This window comes from Corvus kubaryi, unplaced genomic scaffold, assembly GCF_017639235.1.
Source record: "Corvus kubaryi isolate FWS band 111438036 unplaced genomic scaffold, C.kubaryi_AGA036_p1.0 37398, whole genome shotgun sequence".
Classification (NCBI taxonomy): Eukaryota; Metazoa; Chordata; class Aves; order Passeriformes; family Corvidae; genus Corvus; species Corvus kubaryi.
In genome coordinates, this window is record NW_024581137.1 from 48,026,757 (window position 1) to 48,046,552 (window position 19,796).

At 37.0% G+C, this 19,796-nt stretch overlaps 1 long non-coding RNA gene across 1 annotated transcript in view; it reads left to right on the forward strand.

Annotated features, from left to right (window-relative positions):
* LOC121671794 overlaps window positions 1-981 on the forward strand; it is a 31,714-nt gene extending 30,733 nt beyond the window's left edge. The window contains exon 3 of the long non-coding RNA XR_006018610.1: window positions 329-981. This is a non-coding gene — a long non-coding RNA (uncharacterized LOC121671794). The remainder of the gene's footprint in view (window positions 1-328) is intronic.
* Window positions 982-19,796: the final 18,815 nt, after the last annotated feature.

The following is a 19,796-nucleotide window of genomic DNA, read 5'->3' on the forward strand; positions in this document are numbered from 1 at the left end:
AACACTAATTTCTCTGTTGAATCTGACTGTTCATGGATTGGAAATAAAGAGTTCCATTTCTAAACAGTCCCATGATATATGATGATACAAAATGATACATGATACAAAAAGCCCAAAGGTAAGTTTATATGATCTTTAGTATTAATATCAAGATTTTAAAAATTAGTTTTCTCTGAATTTAAACAGGATGAGGAATAGAGGGCAAGCATATGATTTCAGGAAGGATGCTTCTTAAATATTATGATTTCATTCCTAATCTATGTAAATGACATGATTTTATATGTTCCTTGAATTAATTCTGCATGCAATAATTGTTTTTCTCTCTCAGAACGTGGAAAACAGGAAACAGTAGAGAGAAGAAAGGCAAGGACAGTCAGAGGCATGAGATTACATAGCTGGTGAAGCAGACTGGGATTCTTCAGTCTGGAGAAGCTTTGTAACAGCAGAAGTGTCATGGCTGGAGCAAGTAAGGAAGAATTGTATTGCCTCTCCCAATTCAATATACAGGATATGTCAAGTGGAACTAGAATGTGGTAGGCTGAGACTAAACTAAAGAGAGTTCATCTGAGCTATGAAGTTGCTCATGGAGGATGAGTATTAAAAAGTGATGGAAAAATCCACAATACTGTCCACTGTGGGTTATTAAACAGAAAGGCTCTACCATGAAGTTCCTGAGTAACAGCTGTTGTGTACTAGAAGAACATCTGGAAAAAAACATGGTTTGTCATCCTCTTCAGAACTTCCAAATCATCTAGCAAAATACTGGGCTAAAATATCTTTGGCTGAATGTTTTTCAGTAACATCTGACAAGATATGCAAGAGTTTTTTCTAAATATGTTGGTTAAATGGCTCAATATACTTGATGTAAACAATACATGTACAATGAAATGAGCAATTTGGGTCAAAAACACTTACTGACTTATTAATATTTATAATGTTATTTCATGTTATAGTATCCTGATATTTAGCTTGGGATTTCAAAATTACCCGTACATTCACTATTTAATGTAATTGTTCCTTAATTCATTAGTAAGAAATGTTTTTCTTTTTCCTAATGTGTTCAATATTTATTTGGTTTTAGGAGGTCTCAACCCTCTGCAACAGAAAAAAAAAACCCCACCAAGCTAGCTGTCTCAGACTTTTTCTCTTTCCATTGTTGTAGAAAGCTTTGGCATGATTTTTTTCTCTTTAAAATTTTCTTAATGTTAAAGGTTCTAATTTATGCATTAATAACCAAACCTAGCTAACTCATTGCTAGTCCTGGATGGGTTCTGTGAAAGTATGAGATGTCAAAACAAGTAAAATGAAACAAATATCATTTTATACTGTACCTCTTTTTATGTACTGACATTAACAATCATGCCGTCATTAGTCTGTTCTCAGGAGGTCAGACACGATTGTTTTTGCCATGCAATATTTGAAAATGGGTTGATGCAGAATACACATAATCTCTGCAGAGTGAACTAGCACTCCACACCACTGTGACTTCAGCTGTGTCTGGGGACCTCTGCCCTGTGCTGGAGTGTGCAGCATAGACACATCCAGAACAACTTCCCTGTGTGTTTCATACTAAGTTGATATTATCCTGGTCTAGTGGAAGGTGTCCTTGTCCGTGGCAGGCAGGTTAGAACAAGATGATCTTTAAGGTTCCTTCCAACCCAAACCATTCTCTGATTCTCTGATTTTATGTTAGAGCTTAAACCAAAACATGAGCAGCCCTGGCTTCCAGATACCATTAGATCACACTTCTGAAGAGATTAAACTGTGCATGCTAACACATTTCACCTCAGCTGCTTCAATTTGAATGCTCAGATTTTTCATTTTTAAAAAAAAATCTAATCCTGGAGTTTCTCCAGTTTCTCTATGTGTTCATTTAGACTTGCAAATAGTGAAGACAATGGAAAAGCTGAAGTTTCTCCACTTAGCCACAACTGACAGCTGCAAGAAGGACAAACTGTGTAGGAAAAAAGAAAAAAAAATAAATAAAAGAAAAGCTTAAAACAATAGTTGAAGCAATTATGTCTTCCAATAACCCTCTCAGCCACTGCCACACCTGCTTTCTATCTATCCTTATTAACAAGTCTAACGCAAAAGATTAAAAACTAGAGACTTGCGGAATCCAAACACTCATTACCAGCTGTTTTGTGCAGATGTCAAAAATTAGGACTTTCAGGTGGGTTACCTGAACCACAACCTGCAAAAGCTCAGGTCAGATTTTTTACTCTCCTCATATAAAATACTTTGAAAAGAAGACCTGTTTTTTTGGAACAAAAATGTCATTTTAAAAAAGTGTGGTATGCGTACTATGGACAAAGGGAGGGAAGAGGCTCTAAAAAAAGAGATGACCTCAGCAGGAAAGTGCATGTCTTCAAGATAGATAACTTTCTGTTTCAAAGGTTTGCACTCCTATCCCATTCCAAGTAAGGCCATTATCTTGTGGTCCATGTTGTGCTTTTTCAAAATTAGCGAACAGGTGTTAAATCTGATATTTGACAGCTATAGCAATGACAAGCATTGTCTTCACAGCTGTGGTGTCTGGCAGCCATTGTTGCCATAAGAAGTGCTGGCAGTTGAAAGAACAATTTGCATTATTTTGCAATTGCACAGAAATTACTATTGTGCAGTTACTGCAGCCACCAGTCAATGCTTTGGGCAGAGTATTCAGTATCTTTTGTATCAGTGGAGACAGTAGTCCATTTATCTTGTAAACTGGCACTTTGCATCAACTTGTTACTTAGTGGATTAGGTAAATGTGTGAACATAATCTCTGCAGCTTCATGAGTTATGAGCTCTTCAGGCTATTATAGTTAATGATGGAATGAGACTGGAACATCCACTGTGACCTTTCTCTCCAACCTTGGAAGAGCACAGTCTCCTGATTACTGCTTTTCAGTATAAGGCTCAAAGCTGAATGTTCACATGGAACTGAGAAGTTCTGTATCTCCACTCTGAGATATTATAGATCCTGAAAATCAGATCCACAGCTGTGAAGTAAAGGAAAGGGGTTGTAATGCCAACGCCAAGGCAAATTTTGCTATTTAGAGACTTATAGTTAATTCTGGGACAGATTAGGAACTGGCAGGGGTTAGGAATTCCCTTGAATGCTTTCTGCTTTCTCATTCATTTTTTCATTAGTGGCTTCCTGTACATTACAAAAGGCTACTTTTGGGCCCCAGTATCACCTGCCTGCTTTCAAAGAGCTCTCACAACATTTTCACACACATTTTTTGACCTAGACTTCAATTCTATGCAAAAATAAAAATATTTTTCTTCAAAAACTAAATTATTTTGTTACTAATAGAACCGAAAGTACTGAAGATACTTCTGCTCCATTGTTCCTAGAAAGATAAATATTGGGGTTTTTAATATGACTTTTTCAAATCCACATGGCCACCGGAGATTCTTTTCAGCCTTTGTTTTTACCAAAGTGGAAGACTAAAGAGCACATTTCTAATGATTTGTTCATCAGAAAGTGTTCCAATAGAGCTATAATTAAAAACTAAGTGTTTTAAAAAGAAAATTTGTAAATCAAACTGTTTGCTTAACTTCATGTTTAAATATATCCTAATAAGCAATGTATTTCCACAGTGAATCTGCCATAAATCACTTTCTTGAATTATTTATATTTTTGGAATACACAGCCCCAATACATAAATATTATGTTTAGATTGATTTATTTTAGTATTTATACACAGTCTGTTCTTCAAGCTTCTGGGCTTTTAATTAATCTGGATTTGGGGCATAAATTCTTTATGCTTTGATTAATACCAAGCAGGTTTTATTTAATTAAACAGACAGACTGGTGAGAGACATTTTAATCAAAAATTTCATATGCATACAGTACATCTGTATTTTTTAATACAGGCTCAGGCACATTAAAACAAGATTTATTCTTTCTCAGCTGTTTTCCTTTTAGAATTATGGCATATTTCTGGTTCATGTGAGGAGTTACCTTCACGCACTCATTCGATTCCCTGCCTTCTCTCTCCTCAGAACAGCAGAGCGAGGAAATAAGATGAGGTGAAGGGAACAAACAGAAAAAAATGGGACAAAAGTAAACCAATCACATGCTGCTGAGAAGAAACTTGTTAGATATCCCTGAATTTTCTAAAAGCAAAAAAGAATGTTATAAAAGCCACTTTTTGAGGAGCAAAGTAATTCCACAAAAATACATGAAAATTCTTATAAGTGGAAAACCAGAAGCTTTCACAACATAATATCATATGGTCATATCATCATTATCTTCTCAGCCATGCAGCTAAGAGGCTAATTTTAAAATAGTATGCATTAGTTTTTCTATGGAAAACAACTGCCCCAGAGTAATAAACATTTTGCACAAGTTTTGTGTCTGCCTACATTGTGTGTATATAGGGTCATCAGCACAATATAATCTTATGCTGTTATGGTCTAGTTTAACATCTCATATTTTAATAAAACCTAGGTTTAGCAGTTTGTCATCTTTCATAGTGTACATTTTAAAGAGCAATTTTTTTCAAAGAACTTCTACTGAAAGAGGTTGCTATCATTATTTGAAACTTTGAGCAGAAAGTTTTCCCAGAGAAAAAGTTTTAATTTTTTGAAACTCAGTTAAGAACAAAAGCTGAGTATTCATGATAGTTTGTTTGCAAACCAATTTCTACCTTAGTTAATGCCTAATTCCATTTTTGAGCTTTTCAGAAACTTTTTCCCCCTAAACTCACTGATTTCAGAGCAGAAAATATGTTAGATAAGGATCCATTAAATCTAGATATGATACCTACACCTAAATTAATTCATTCTATACTCCCTTTATAAACAAGAAAACAAAAGAAACAAAATTCTGAAAGCACTGTCTTCGTACTCATCTGTAAAGACTATAAAAACTAGCTAAGACATATGTCCAGTTTCTAAGTCTAATGCAGAAGTTGATGGATCTCATCCCATGACTACAAGAGGAGGAACAGAAACTCGTTCAAAAAACAATTTGTGTTGTTGCCTCGCCAGGAGACATTTATAAATAACTTGGTCACAGGAGCAGGTAACTATTGGTATATAATAGAGAGCAGGTAACAGGGTGCATTATGGGCAGCAGATCACATTTTTATAATGCTGAACAGAACTACATTTCTCTAAATAAACACCAGGACTTCAAAAATCAATACATACCAAGATATGTAGATTCTGAAATTCTGTACCTATTTGTACCAGCAGTTACCTGTCTCCCAAATAAACATTCTGGAAACAGAGGGAAAATCTCTGTCAGTGTCATTACATGAATTTTAAAAGTCTTGGAGTTAATTTTTTAAGAAAAGTAACAAAGGCCACAAGTCCTTTTTCTTGTTTTTATTTGTTTGTTCTGAAAAGGAGATACCTCCACACTACATGACTACAATAAGGAAAATATGACCAGAGGTAGCCAACCTGCTTCCTGGATATTCTTGGAGGTTGACAGTGCACTTCTAAGAGCTCCACAGAAGCTGACTGAGAAAAGCAGTTCTCAATATATGATATTGCAAATAGAAAGAAAAGGAAGGTCACAAATAGAAAAAAATAAAATTGAAAACCTCTGACCTGGATTCACAAGGTAACAAATAATACCACTTACAAACTAAAATTCTTCTTTTTAATAACAATAAACCATCATTAGTTAAATTAAAAATAAATGCAGGATTAATATATCACGCATTAAACCATCATTCAAACATAGTTTACATGGGGACTTAAGATAAAATAGATTAGACCAGTGGTTAAAAAAAGAGAATTAGCAATGAATTTCATTTTTCATTGAATTTGAGACCAGATGCAGGAAATTTTGCCTGCCTTCACAAATCACCTCAGTGGTCACCACAATTTCCAGTTTAAAGTCCCTAAGATAATTTGTGCCAAGACATTTGTGTGTTCAAGTTGTGCAGTGACTTGTTTTAAAGAAAACAGCCACAGAGCTGCTCTGAATCACTCTCTCTGACATGCTGTCAAACACTAATTTATTGTGTTTCATCAGCTGCTTCAAGGGTTTCTTTTCATGTTTTACATCAGCTTATACAGGAACATCACTCCTAAATATTATGATGATATAGAATAGTCACCAGTGAGATGAACCAACAGAGCCTCTCAGAATTACAAAGAGAGGAGGCTGGTGGTCACCGCTGTTCTGTGCTGGCTGTCACTGCTGCTGTGTCTGCTCACTGCTCTCCATGTGTAAGCCTTGGTTTATCTCTACAGCCACATCCTGCAACATCTGTGCCAATAATCTGGTTATTGGAAAGGGCTTCATGAACATGGCTACCTACAAGGCAAAGTTCAACACCAGACAAGATATGAATGATATATGTGTTTTATATGTCATGTAATACATAATGTTCCTCTCATTATCATTCAGAAGAGCTCTGGGCTAGTAGACATACACCCCCTCTTTTCAGCAGAGGCTAACAGTAGAATGGTTGAACATCTCTCAGCAAGAAAATGGTCTTTGAAGATGTCAAAGATGCTCAAGGATTTTTGTTCGCTTGTTGTACCTCCAGTTTTTGCTTAACCTAGGATATTTTTTTGTTTGCTTGTTTAGAGGTGTTTATTATCACATCTCATAAGAAGTCACATGATGTACTTTTCAGAAAGATATGAGTCCTGATTTTGAAAAAAATTCCTAAGCAAGATGGTTGGCAAAGGAATCTGAATCCATACTTTTAAACATAACTTCACTCAAGCTTTTGTAAGTCATACGGTGAGGGTCATGAGGCACTGGTACAGGTTGCCCAGAGCAGCTGTGGCTGCCCCATCCCTGGAGGTGTTCAAGGCCAGGTCGGATGGGGCTTTGAGCAACCTGGGATAGTGGGAGGTGTCCCTGCCCATGGCAGGGGGGTTGCAATAATCCCCTATAAGGTCCCTTCTAACACAAACCATTCTATGCTTGTATGGTTCTATTCTGATGGCTCATGATAAGCCGAAAAACACAACCAAAGAGTTGGTCAATAATTTGTGTACCCCAATTGTGCTGAGAATCTGCTAAAAGGAAAAATTTTTACCCGTGTCATATGGATGTGTTTCTCAATTTTCCTCATAATTTTCCATGCTGGAAAAATTCCTCTGTGAATGATTAAAAACTGATTTAATATAAATTTCAGTGGAGATTGATTTGTTTTAAAAGTACAACTCATATTGTATACGGTGATTCATTTGAGTAGGATTAGTTGCCAAATATATAATAAACAGCAAGCAGTTGTGTTGTGGTACTTTGTTGAGTACTAGAAACTGAATTTATTTGGCCTTTAAAATAATGCGCTAAACATTCTGCAAAGTGAAAATATTACAAAGCTTTTTTCCAGAATGTTTAGTCCCTATATCCATTGAACTTAATGGAATTCTCTGTGATATTAGACCCAAATTTTATATAAGATTCATGTACTCAAAAGATTTTGAGGAGAATTTGTTATTATATTTGGTTTAAACTACACTCCTCTTTACTAAGACTGTCATCACTAGAAAAGTAAGTGATGCTATCGAGGCACTTGATGTTCAGGTCAGATTGTGCAATGAAGATACTGTTACTTTTACTTTTAGACTCATGCCAACACCATGATCCAGTTTTCTCAGAGTAAAGTGTACAGCTCTCAGGCATTGCACTTTCTTCACAACTTATGTCTCTGTGATTTCAAAGACCTTGAAGATCATGATATACCAGTACCAGGAGTAGGAAAATTGAAGGTTTTTGTTTAGATGAGAAAAAGTGGATTTTTTTTTTTTCAATCAGTAGGGAATAGCAAGCTATTCTCAGGCTAATGTTTTTGAATATTGTTTTATATAAAACAGTAATGTTACTGTTCTGAGAAGAACAGCACCACACAACAATTCTGTCCTCATGTATATATTGTTTTTCCACCCTTTTTAGCAGATTAACATTGGAATTTATTGGTTATATTCACAGAGAAAAGGGTTGCAATGTTCCAAACAGCAGTCAGACTTCCTGTCTAGAATGAGATTTTGAATTTCATTAATTACTTTATTACTACAAATTGTTGGAAGAAACATGTGTTCTTGTATGTTAATTAATAGCTCATTATTATTATACAAATTAACTTGGCAGCACTATGTACCGTATATTTGTGGAATAATGAATTACATTAAAGGGAAGCCAAGATGGCAAACACTGAAGTGCATGCATCTATTATCTGCTTCTTATAAACGCACAAACCTTTCTTAGGGCATTAAACAGAAATCTTAGTGAGAGGTACACTAGAGTTAAAAGGAAAAAAAGAAAGAAAAGGGTAGGGAAAAGGATAAAGAGCAAGCCACGTACAGCTTGAAGTACTGAGCTTCACAGTGAGAAGCAATAGCTCCCACAGGTATTTGCTCTAAACGGGTTGTCATAAAAGATGGGAAAGCTGACAGTGTAATGTTGTAGTCGCTAGGTTTAGCTTAGCAAGCTGCAGCCTTCCCTGGGAGCTCAGTGGAGCTGCTTAGGGCAGTGCGACCATTTTTGCCCTCCCGTAGTCCATTTTGGACGACCCCGCGGTTTTGCTCTGGCAGCCATCAGCACTATAACCAGTGACGGCAAAGGAGGCAGAGAAGGGTCTCCCATGAGGGTTTAGGATGACTTTTTAATAGCTACAACTCGTCCCAGCAACCCTCAGAGGCAGAGAGACCTCCTGATCCGGCCACAGGGGGCTTTTCTCAGGGGCTCAGGGGCGGTACATGGGCGGAGTTGGGGTTCAGGAACCAATAGGGAGGAACCAAGGGAGTGGCCAGGAGCAGAGGCAAGCGGGAGGGGGGATATGGGATCAGAAGAGCAGTGGGTAGACAGATCACCACAGTGTAATGCACAGTGGTGTGAGTTTTGAGTCTGATCTCTTAAATTAACAGAAGCAATAGGCTCAACTCAACAGCTCTGAGCAGTCCTTCCCTTCCCGCACCTTCCCGCACATTCCCTTCCCTCTCTCCTTTCTCTCTGTTAGTATAAAGGAAATCAGGCTGAATTCATTTATATCAAAAGAAATAAGAGTTATTCACTTGGAGAGGAATAATCCATGTGTTCATGAAGTAAATACATTCTCCAACAGCTCCTGATTTTTCTTTCTAGTTGAATTTGAAATCAAAGACGTCTAGTAACTCAGACTTTCCATATGCATCTTTCCACCAGTCATGTATTTTTTTTGTACTGAAGTATCAAAATCTAGAACCCACAGTATTCAGGATCCCAAATTAAAGTGTACAAAATTTCATATATTTGACCTCCAATTCAAACATACTCATATTCTTTTCTGTGTACACATTCCCAACTGTTTGCCTTGTCCCTGATTTTATTATTTACTTAACACTAAATGAAAGATTTGTTTGGGGGCCCTACTTAGATTATCTTAAAATTCTATTTCATCTCTGTATTAATCTCCCCATATTTATGTACGCTTCTAATTTTTTATAATTCTTCATTTTTATAATTTGGCATTTGTCATGACATTTCTGTAAACTTCTATATATCCATAGCTATAGAACTTCTATATATGCACTTCTGATCTTTGTCTTATCTACTTTACAGATTCTCTACTTACTCCTACTAGCAAGAGATTCTCTACTACCATGTAGAGATTAATATCAAATTAATCTGGTCTGAAAGTTATTCCTTACCAGTGTTTCCACCTTCTGTGCAAGGACAACTCCAATTAGCTTCATTTAAAGTTTCCTCCAAATTTAATTCCAGAAGGCAGTCTGACCTGTTGCTTTCCCTAATGGTTTCCCTGACTTTCTCATATTCTACCTTTTGTAAACCTGTAGTTGCTAGTTTTGTTTTTCTCTTGATTAGCTTTTTATTTTATTGTAGTGAAATCTCTGTTATCTTCTGCTCCAGGGTTATTTTTTATTTAGGTTTTTCTCTTATCTTTCTAATAGTTATGAGAACAAATTTTAAACCCTTTCTCATTTAATTGGTAGAGAGATCTAGAAGCTTTTATATCAGTATCAGTAATGATATTGCATATTCTATCTGTAAAATTTTCAAGTCTTTCATAATAATAAAATTTCTAGCACTGTTTATTTCTCTAAATTTGCCATGTTCACAAGCAAACCCAACACTCACTGTCTATTGCAAACTCCTAACACTGTCTCAAGAAATCCTCATTTACAGTATTTTTAAAATCTTGTTAGGAACCAAGTAATTTGTGTTTTATCTGCACTGTAATGTCTTATTTCTTAAAAAAAATCACATAAATTAAAATGTCACATAAAGCTGTGCACACTCATATAGCTATAAAACGTCACTCTAAGTATTAAAAAGGGGATATTTCCTTCCATTTGGTCAGATGCCTGAGATCACTTCAAGTGCAACTGTGCATCCAGGAATAATATTTTTATGCAAAGTTTGCATTTTCTAGTGAACAGCTCAGCTTATGCTTCAGAGCAGTCTGAAGAAAGGAAAAGAAATGCCACAGCTTTCCCAAAGTATATTTTACAGATTAATCATCTTAGAAAGTTTTCAGAAAGCCAGCTGTATAGATAGATATGTCAGTGACATCTCACTTTGAAAACCAAAAATGTTAAGATTTTGCCTAGTTGTATGGTATATTTTTTCTTATTTATTTGGAAACAGACTGAATTGTCAATGTATCAAATCACCAGGGCTATAAGAAAACGTCTTTTTTTCTCATCATTTCAGCACCAAACAGTATTCCTCAAAATTTATTTCTCTTACATTTAGATAGCAAAAAGAGTTATAATAAAATGTGACTTAGAGAGATGAAAGGTACAAAAAGTCAACCTGAATACAGCCTAGGGAATGTGAAGGCTGTGAAATTATCTGATAACTCTAAAGTCTGGAACTAAAGCAATCCTGATATTATCAATAAAGGGGGTTGATAACAGTCACCTGTCAAAAGAGCAGACACTTTCTTTGATGTCACCTTAACGTGGACCTTTCATTTAAGTTTCTATTCTCCTGAGATAAACCTACCTAGGCAATTTCTATCACTTTTTTACTCTGCATTTTTAATTTTCTGTCATTCTGGTTAAATTAACCTAGATGACTGAATCATTATTTCATGAAGTTCAAAGAAGAATAATTTAACAGAAATATTGGTCTGTGGAGTAGAGATAACCTATAAATGATATCCTGAATTTTAAAATTAAAAAAAAAACAAACCAGTGAACCCAGTTCTCTTTGAGTTAAATTTGTGCAATGGGGAAAAAGCACTGGAATCACTTATCCATTTCAACAGGATAAGGGGAGAAAAATAAGACAAAAAGTTCCTGTGGGTTGAGATAAAGACTGGGAGATCACTTACAAATTACCAACATGGGTAAACCAGGCTCAAGTTGGAGAAATTAATTAAATTTATTGTCAATTAAACAGCATAGGTTAATAAAACATTACAACAGATCTAATATCACCCTCCATCATTCCACTTTTTGTGGTTTAACCCCAGCCAGCAGCTCAACCCCACACAGCCACTCACTCACTAGCCCCACTTCCCTGAGTGGGATTGGGAAAAGAACTGGAAGTCCAAGAGGGAGAAAATTCATGTGTTCAGATAAAGACAGTGTAATAGGTAAAGCAAAAGCCATGCACACAAACAAATCTAAGAAAGAAATTCATTCACTGCTTCTGTGTTCCAGCAGCTCTCCCCAGGAAAGCAGGACTCCATCATGTGTAACACTGATGTGGGAAGACGAACAGCATCACACTGAACATTCCTTCCTACCCCAGGTTTATGCACTGAGTATGACACCACATGGTGTGGGATACCCCTTGGGTCTGCTGGGGTCAGCTGTCCCTACTGTGTCACCTCCAAACCTCTTGTGCACCCCCAGCCTCCCCACCAGTGGGGCGGTGTGAGAGGCAGAAAAGACCTTGATGCTCCGCAGTAGGTAAAACACTGGTCTATTGTTTTGCTCCAAATTCAAAACACAGCACCATACAAGCTTCTGTGAAGAAAATAATCACCATCCCAAACAAAACCAGCCCATCTCTCTTCTTCTCAGGCTCAACTTCACTCCCAATTCTTCTCTCTCTTTCCCCAAGTGGAGAACTGGGGGATAGGGCAGGGGGATTGCAGCCTGTTCAATGCACATTGTCTCTGATGCTCCTTCCTCCTCACACTGTTCTCCTGCTTCAGTGTGGGGTGCCACCCACAGGAGATGGCCCTTCATGAACTTCTTCGGTGTGGACCTTCCCACATCAAATATGCCATCAAAGTACGTTAAAATGTGTAAGCAGTATATTTCCAAAACTGCTGGTTTCATCATAAAATGCAGCAAGTACTTTGAGACAGTTTTGTTTGTCTACAACCTCTGTCTGTAACCACAATGCAAATTAATGGATTATAATAAATTTAGTGCTCAAAAATTCAGTCCAGTATAGTATCTATTCCTTACTTTTTCATCTACAGTAGAAAAAATTCAGATAAATATTTCATATTTTAAAGCCACAAGCAAGTAACATGTGCTGAAAATTGCATATTTGAAAACTGAGCTGATGTCAGGATTCCACCTTCAGAAACAAACGACAGAGCTGGTGACCCAGTTGCTGAAGTTCCAGTCCTGCCTTTGATGTCTCCTTGTTTCCCTGAATTGGAGACAGGCAAAGAATCACACTCCATTAGTATTTTATTTTACATTTTAAAATCTGAGGAAACAGATAAAAACAGTAAAAGTATAGTAAACATAAGAATCCCTTATTAAGCACGTGCTTAAAATTTGTAAGGTAGCCACTATTAAGTAACTCTAGCTTAAAAATATGTTCCCTAGTGTTTGTCAACAGGAATTTCCTGAAAATTTTCAGCTCTCAACAGCATTATACAATTTCTTTCTACAACTCTCTATGTCAGCAATTTTTGTACCAGAAGAAAGTATTATTCATACTATGAACAGTTTCTAGAGCTCAATATAAAATATCACCTGAACAGGTAGTCTTGAGTATGGTTGAAATGAAAAACAAATTTTCTAAGGGACTTCCTGATTATGACAACTCTTTCCAGTAAGAATGTTCACTGACTTGTCATGTACTTGCCATGTCTAATACTATATTTTTTCACTGCCATGTGTTTTCAGGAAAGGGATACCAGCAGGTCCTGCTTTCTGAGTCATTTATATATAGTCAGAGATTACAGTCTCTGTATGAATAATTATTTATAATGTATTTTATTTCTTACAAAGAAAAGCTGAATTACATCAGTGGGACCAGGAGCTCATTCATAATTTTGGTGGATATAACCATTAGCATTTAGGCATTTAGGCAGAACGCACAACTAGAACATTTTGTAGGTGAGTTTTGTTTCAGGAAAATGACAGATTGTGCTCCTTCAGAGCCTGGTTAAATTAAGTCAGATTCAAATCATACAGGTAAAACCAAAGCATGTCTTAGGCTGATTCTTTTTATTTACAAAAGGCATGGTATTACACTTATTTTATAAGAGAACTTTCTACAGGGGGCTAATACCTTTGATTTTATCACTCTAACATAAAAGTACTTTCATTTTCTGTATTCCAACATCTGCTGGCATTTGTGAGTCTACAGACAAAAAGAAAACCTTCACCTTCAAATAGCATCTTACAGTCACTAAGCTTCTCTTTTCCAAAAAGCCAAGGGTAAAATCTGCCATTATCTTTTGAGTTCTCCTCATGACTGGACATTTGAAAATCCCAGTATAATCATATAACCTGTTGTGCTGGTTTGGAAAAATTTGGAGGAAAAATATCCTCTGATAGAAGGCAGGTTACAACCATCCCTCCCCCACCAGGTTTGGGGAAAAAAATTTTCCTCGAATGAAAGTGAAAGAGATAAAAAACCTATTTATTTAACAAACACACAGGAGAAGGATAATAATGCTAAATAATAAAACCTTTCGCTGTGGAGAGAAACCTGGGAAAATTTTAGAGTCCTTCCATAGGTATCCTCTCTCCTCCTCCTCAGAGCTGGGATGGGGTGGGCCCTCCTCCGGGGCCTTGATGAAAAAAATCCTCCTGATGTCTTCTGATGTTGAAACAGTCCAGAAAAGAAGAAGTCTTTTCAAAATCAAAGTCCCAGGAAAACAAAGTTCAACTCTCCAGAGGGAAAGAAAACTGGAAAACTGGCTGAAAAAAGCAAGCAGGGTGCTTCTCCACTCTCGCTCTGCTGCCGCAGCTGAACACAGAGAAGTCTGTGTGTATATCTCTGTGTCCTTGAACAACTGCTTTGAACAGTTTGCTCGGGTTCTTTTTCTCCCCCCTCTCAGGCTCAGTTTAAAGGCACAGAAAGGCACAAAATTAATTTCTGGGCATGGAGCAGCGATAGGGGATACACATCATAAAGCCACCCCAAGACACCTGTCTGGACTGAGCTGCATTAGTCAGCCCTGTGGGCCTCTCTGCATAATTGCCTTTCAGGATGTCTTGAACGTCTTAGTGCCTGCTGAAGTTTCCTATAAGTGAAAACACAGGAGGCTACTGAAGACCCATCAACTCCACAATCCTGCAGTAGGTGCTGCAGAATTTCCCACTTCACCACAGCACTCAAATTCCCTTTCTGAAGTATTTTTCACTGCTGATCTTTGAGAGTCCATATTTGTGTATATTTTAATATTTTGAGGAAAAAATCCCAGTTTTTGCTTTCTGGGGAAAATATTTTACTTTTCACTGGAGGTAGAATATGGCTTTGTGTTCAGGAATGTTGCTATAGCCTTTTGTGGGAAATTTATTTCAGTTTTCCTATTCTACTGAGGCCTGGGTTTACAGCTGAAGATTGCTTACCTTCTCACTCCCTGAGATGTTGTAACAGCTTTTCTCAGAATATTTGGTTTTCTTTCAAGCCCCTGCCCCCCACAACCTTAATGTTCATTTTTAAATTTAACAGAGAAACTGCTTGTATAATAAGACAAACTGTAAAAAACCCAATCAAACAAACAAAAAACCAAACCCAAACAAAATAAAGACAAGATGATGATATTCTCTAAAACTTCAAAGAGAGGCACAAATCCCTTCATTTACAACATTTATATATGCAAAATGGGATATGATATTTAGGGAAGAACACACTTTATGAAGGTAATAGAGTACAGCATATATGATGTGTGTTTCTGGAAATTTAATTAAGTGAAAGGAAACCCCAGGTTGATGGGTAGGAGGTGGCATGTAAATCACTTTATGTGTGAAACTGCTAAGATAATTAAGATGTATTATTTCAGGTCCAAAGCTGTAAAATGTTAAATCCTCATGACTCGAACTAGAATTAAGAATCTGATTTTACTATCTGCTGAAATTCTTTAGTTGTTGCAATTTGTATAACTTCTGAATAGAATAAGATTGGTATAATTAGGGTGACACAACTTCATTTTAAGGCACCGTCTTTTCTTTCATGAGTAAAGGCATGCTGATCCTCTGAATCCACTGAGAAGAAATTAAGCAGAGTTACCATTAATCAAAGTCTGTTTAAAGCCTATAAGTCTGCCTGAAGAAATCTAGTATTTTAATAAAAAAATCACAAAGCTCAAATTGCAATTTACAAGCTGAAATTTATCTACGAGGTTTGCCTATGCAAATACATTGTCTCCGCCTGGGAAATGCCATGTGAGAAAGAACACTTACAGAAAAAGGCATTAATGAAAGAGCAAATAAATCAGAGAATCATAGAAAAGACCCACAAGGTTCATTGAGTGCAACCCCTGGCCCTGCATAGGACAGCCCAAAAAACCACACCAAATGTCCAAGACCATTGTCCAAATGCTTCTTGAACCCTGTCAGGCACTGTGACCACTTCCCTAGGGAGCCTGTTCCAGTGTCCAACCACTCTCTGGGTGAAGAATCTTTTTTTCTGATATCCAACCTAAACCTCCCCTGACATAATTTCTGATCATTCCCTCGGGTCCTGTCACTGTCACCACAGAGAAGAGATCAGTGTCTGCCCCTTCTCTTCCCCTCATGAGGAGTTGTAACTGCAATGAGGTCTCCCCTCAGTCTCCTCCAGGCTGAACAGACAAAGTGTCCTCAGCCATTACTCATATGGCTTCTCCTCAAGGCCCTTCCCCATCTTTGTTACCCTCCTTTGGACACCCTCTCAGTTTGATATCTTTCTTAAATTGTGGTGCCCAAACTTCCCCCAGCACTCGAGGTGAGGCAGCCCCAGTGCAGAGCTGAGTGGGACAATCCCCTCCCTTGCCTGGCTGGCGATGCTGGGCCTGATGCCCCCCAGGACAGGGATGTCCCTCCTGGCTGCCAGGGCACTGTTGACTCATGTTCAACTTTCCATCAACCAGGAGATCTAGGTCCCTTTCCACAGTGTTGTTCTCCAGTGTCTCATTCCCCAGTCTGTCTGTCTGTCCTGACATCCAGGGCTGTCCTGTCCCAGATGCATTTGATCTTGAAGGTTGGATAAAAAACATTTTTCCACATCTTTTCTATGTCTGACTTTATATTCTGTATTTTCTATAACTGTATTTCTATTTCAAACTTTAAATACACGGAAATGTGGTCTTCTCACATATTTATATATCGTAACTCTTTCAGCTACAAAGTATAATATTTTCCAGTTAAAAGAAGTAGAAAAACACTTATATTTAAACACTGATGGTTCCTTATAATAGCCTTTAAACAAAATATCTTTATATTTCCAACCAAGAGAGATGCTCCCTCTACATCTGATGCAAATATGAAATGTTTTATATTTACTATATGCTGTGGTCAACAGAATTGGGCCCTTCTGTTTCGCTCTTTCCTTTCGTCCATGTATTTTCCAACAGATTTTCACGTGCTATGGAACAAGTAGATGGTGCAACCAAACTTTGACAGTAATGTTGCACTGTACATGACTCAGCCATTATCTGAAATGACAGCAAAAGTTAAGTAACTAACTTGTTAATTTTAAGAATCACTGGAAAATTCAAAACAACATCTACTTGGTCTCCTTACCCTGACAGAATATACTGATCCATTCCCGTTGTCTGTTTTCCCTAGGAATCTTTTATGAATATGAATCTTCATTGTATCAAACTCTGTCACCTTAGATTTCATAAGATATTCTGTTGCCTTGACAGAATAGTTACACAGTCCAGAGATTTTTATGTGCCATTTCTAACATATTTCTCTTATTATAATAGAATTCAACCAACCAGGTTAGACGCTATATACTGGACATAATTTTATAGAATAAGTTATTGGCACCACTTCTATTTATAAGGGTAAATTTCTTTTCCTCACTTAATCAGTTATTTCCTGAAAACTTTCAAAAGAATTACTCATAACTCTGTTGCAAGAATTTGTTTTCACCAATGTAAAGCAGATATCAGAGACTGAAGTAGAATGATGTAGCCACTCTGTGTTCATCAAAGTGATTGGACAAGGCTAAGAGTAAAACCCTTACATAGCAGTTTATTATGTGCTCAAAGGCAAATAGATAGGTGCAATTCATCCCAAGGAAGTGGGAAGAGGCTTATTAGAATCACTGTGTTTTAGTTACATTTTCAACCAAAAGTGATAATTTTCACAACTCTTAGATAAGTGAGATTATTAGCTATTGGCAAGGCTAAATAGTAGCCCCACTGTATTCTTTCACTAATTATACTGATACTTTGATTATTGCTGATAAACATAATACTTTTTGCTAAATTATGAAATAATAAATTGAATTACTGAAACTAAGAACTTTTGCTATCTTTAGTAGCTATGGATTTACTTTATTACCAGGTGTATACGTAAGTATTATTGAAATAGGCACCAATAAAATAAATGGCTTGTTTTATAGCACCTTACCAAGCACAACTCTCTGTGTTTAATATAGCTTCACAAGCACCACACAGCTCATACATTTTTAAGGCAAACAAGGGTCATTTGAACACACTCCTATTGCTAAATCCACATTAAAATGAGCTGAAAGGGCGGAGAAGCATTTCCATGAAACAAGCAGTCACACACATTTTACCCACCTTGTCAGTGTGTCCCTTAAAGGTGCTCAGTGGTAGGAATGCTAGTACATTGTGTATCTTCATCATATATGTCCACATGGAAAATATAGATCATATTTTCATTTACCACTTTTATTTAAAGATTTTTCCAGAACTTATTGCTAGGCCTCTCATTTAGGTCTGATCTTTACATATATATGTGTTTTCCACAAGAGCATAGCTGGAAAGATTTTCACAAGATTCTTTGATCAGGTTCTGCCAAAAAGTGCCCTGAAATGCAATGGAACACTAAGCTATGGGACACTTCCCATCTATGCTCTCTTCAACATTTTTCTAGCAAAATGACATCATTCTTATGAGATCTCTAGCTGCTGACTGATGTATCTGATACATGTGCATGCATCTCAGAAAGCAAATTAGTCACTGCTATTCTAGAATTATAACATTTCTGTAACAATATTGACAGTAACTACATTTACCAGTGTCATGTATTAGATGACTGGGAAAATACGGGTTTGTTATTGCTGCATTATCCTTCAAGGGAAGTATAATTTTCAGCTGCGTTCAGTAACATAAACAAAAGTCAACACAAAATCTTCCCCTAGAGATCTAGGCAGTGTAAACAACTTGCCAGGAAGCACCCACCCTGTTTTTTACTCACCACCTCAGGGCACCTGGAGGTGGAAGAAGTTTATTGGATCTATTCGGTACCAGCCACCATCAAAGCACACATATGTGCTTTGGGAGAAGTGGGGTACAGTTACAGTCTCCATAACATAATGTTCCCTTGATTTTTAGAGAGAGCATTACCAACCTTAGTATCACTGGTTGGTTTTGGTTTTTTGTTCTGCGGATTTTCCAAGTGGCAAGTGTAAGAAGTGTTGAAGAAGTATTACTCCACTCCCTTCCCCCACTGCCCTGACTCCTTTATTTCCTTGTTTATCACAAGGGACATAATGATTTCTCATGCTGGAGGGCAAAAAAAAAGCAGCTTTGTTGAGGCAAACAGACTAAATTTTTTTGATGGAAGCTGTACCAAACCATCTCTAGCCTTGCTATCTCTCATACAACATTCACAACATTCCCAACATTCCTTATCATGTGTTTGATCTACTCTGTGGGAAGATACGCTTTATCAGAGCACAGTTGCTTCTATCAAAGCTACTAGAGTTCAAAATACCTTTTTTTTCCCATGAACACTTTCTGCCACCCACCAGATTTTCCAATGTTCTCAGAACAGATTTATCTCAGCAGAGTTGCCTTGCTCTCTCATAAAGGGACAATAGTTCTCTCTGAGTTCTGACATCCTAATGGCTGCCAGTTGGGCCTTTTTTCTCCATTTCACAGGAAATTTTCACACCTCTGAGTGTGCCATTTTTCAGTTGAATTTGACTTATAGTTCACAGATGGAGAGAGACTCCTGATAAAAACTCTTTAGAAGACAGTGCAAGAAAACACATTTCTGCATTGTGACAGGTTAATATTCTACACATTGATTTGTTCATAGCTTTCAGGGTGTGATGCCAAAGCCTTTAGTAAATTGGAGTCAACTTCTTTGAGAGTAGTGTAAGGGAATATAGAGTCATCAGAGAAAAAGGGAAATGAAAAGTTGTTCTAAGAGGCTCCTACTTGCACAGAAAGTAGCAGTTAACCATATTACTATTCTAGAAACCCAGATCCCAAAGACTGGTTGTTCACAGCCATAGCAAAGAATGGGACATTGTGCCTATCTAATCTTTTTTCAAAAGAATTAATCAGCAAAGTATATTTTCATATTAATTAATCACTCTTCACACAAATTGATGTATTTAATAGAAAAACTCCCAGGAATTCAGTCTTTGTTTCTCACTCCTTATAGCATCAATAGGGTCCACTGAAAAACTGAAGCCAGTCAAAACTGAAGGCTCACTCCACAAGATAGAAATATGACAATGAAAAGTAAATGCAAAATTCAGAGACATT